Consider the following 2,465-nt stretch of genomic DNA (forward strand, 5'->3'; position numbering starts at 1 on the left):
CCAACACGGCGCGCTGGCAACACCAGCAGGGGCCGCGCCCCGTGTCAAGGACGGGTTTTGCGCGCGCTGAGGTGAAAGCGGAGGCCTCAACGTGGGTTACCCGCGCATTTCAGAGTTTCCAGCGTACGCAGAATTTAAATCCACACTGAAGGGTGGAGAGGGACCGAAGGAAAATAACCACTTTGCCCGCTGTTTTCTTACTTTTTGTCGGTGGGAATTATATATATACAAGTATATATATAAGTAGAGACTGGAAAAATTCGCGATTTCGATGACCTCTAGGATAGACTCCACAATCCCCTACTCACTCAGGCAAATGCCACCTGCTCATTGGCTATTGAACTCGTGACACCTGTCAACTGGGACGCTTGCGATTCGATACTTTTTTTGGTTGAAGGTTTTTCATTGGCTGAAAGACCTTCAGATAAACTGTGAGCCAATCCGAGAAGCAATATAAAGATACAGTTGTTTTAATTATAGCATATCGTGAAATGAACCCGCGAATTTTTCCGGTCTCTATAAATATGATTTATTAAGCGGGTGTGTGGTGTATCCAGAAATTAGGTAAATATAAAGATGGAGCATAAGGTCCGATTCTGGACGAGGGGGGTGAAGCCAAAAGGGGAGGGGGAATTTCAGCGTACTAAATTCACTTTACCAATATGGCGATGGTTTGTTTACTTATGTGTCATCTGTACCTGTATTGGAGGTTAAATTGGACAAAACTGTCGACTATTATTACTACATTTGTATTATTAATAATCTTTTGGACTCTAAATATGTATATAAACATATTAAACAGTAATATTTTGTTCTAATTTTTTCCCCCAAACAGCTAAACTACAGTTGTTAATAAAAGCAGGCTAGAAAAGCTGACACAAACATGAACAAACGTCCGCCACATTGGTATGTGAAAATCAGAAAACAAATTGTGGAAAAAACTGTTTTACGTGTTATTGCTAATGCTTCATCTGTATCCTTTCCTAATCCCCGGATATATCTCTACTGTCACCCCTGGTAGGCACTTACCAGTGTTGCATATCGTGAGGTTTGTTTGGATTTTCATTAAGCAACAAAAAATAAAATAAAAGGCAGAAGATTTTTTTTCTTTCAAATTCGTGTGAAATTTAAAAGGTCATTCGAAAAATCCCACATTATTTCTGTTAGTAATATATTTAACGAGATACGATGCAGGAATATATACATGTCATCACAACTAAGTGTTAAAATATTCTCTAAGAAAAAATATAAATTAGAGTTTAGCACACATTTACACAACAATCCAGAAGGACGATATATTGCCAGTGATGGAGCGGGGATGGAGGATAAATGGTTAAAATTATTTTAATGAAAAACTCGTCCGTTTACATTTCGTGGGACATTTCACAGTTAGTTGGGACATCAACAACTACAACTAGGAAGACTGGCAACTCTGATGAACGTCATACGAGAAGCAGCCCTCCGGCTTCAAGTTTCTCCTCCCATTCCCAGCATGCCTGTCATATCAGACTGATTTCTTGTTTTTGTTTTTCGTTGAATCTAAAACTTTTATGACGAAATATTTCAAAATTGGGATCATGGAATTTGAGATGTATGCATTGCCCAACAATGAAGACACAAATAATGAACCTCTAGCCAAGGAGCGTGTGACAAGCAGTAGTCAAACAAAATGTTTGGATTCGTAACAAAAATAAAAGGATTAATGTGTAACATAAATCCGCGGCAGAGTTCACAATGAAAGCAATTTTCTGCGCTTACATAAAGTAAAATTAGAAGCAACTTGTTAGTAAAAACTATGAAATAAAACTGTTATAACGAGATACTTGAAAATTTTGCGTTGTTATTTGAAGAGAGGGTAGAATGCACGCCATTAGAAATGTACTTTAACTGCGTTCTCATTGGACCAAAGGTAGTTTTGTCACGCCCCGAAGTACAAGTAACAAAAAAAAATTAATTTATAAACCACCCAATCGCATACCATCCAGCTGAAATGTTACAGCAGCCAATCAATAGTAGACACCGATTTGTTTGTGTACAAGTGTGTGAGTCCATTCTGTAAATAATAAAAAAAAATTGCAATATTTTTTAGGTTTCTAGCTATGACACAAAATGGCAAATTAGACTACGTTTAAAATGTGGAGAAATATACTCTATAGTTAAATTTTTTGATATTATTTCATAAATTTCTTAAACTATAAAGTATTCATAATTAGAGACCAAAATATTCTCGGACTCATTTCGTGATACGCTAAAATTCAAACAATTATACCTTTGTACTGCTTCTGCTATTGGTTCAATGTTAATGTGGAGGACGGTGTGCCATTTATAGACCCTCAATCATAGAAGTATCGAATCACAAGTTACTCAGTTGAGAAGCCTCACAAGTCGGGAGCCAATGAACAGGCGACATTTGACCATGTATGACCACTAAAATTGCGAATTTTTCCAGTCCATATTGCTAACCA

This window comes from Bacillus rossius, chromosome 1, assembly GCF_032445375.1.
Source record: "Bacillus rossius redtenbacheri isolate Brsri chromosome 1, Brsri_v3, whole genome shotgun sequence".
Classification (NCBI taxonomy): domain Eukaryota; kingdom Metazoa; phylum Arthropoda; class Insecta; order Phasmatodea; family Bacillidae; genus Bacillus; species Bacillus rossius.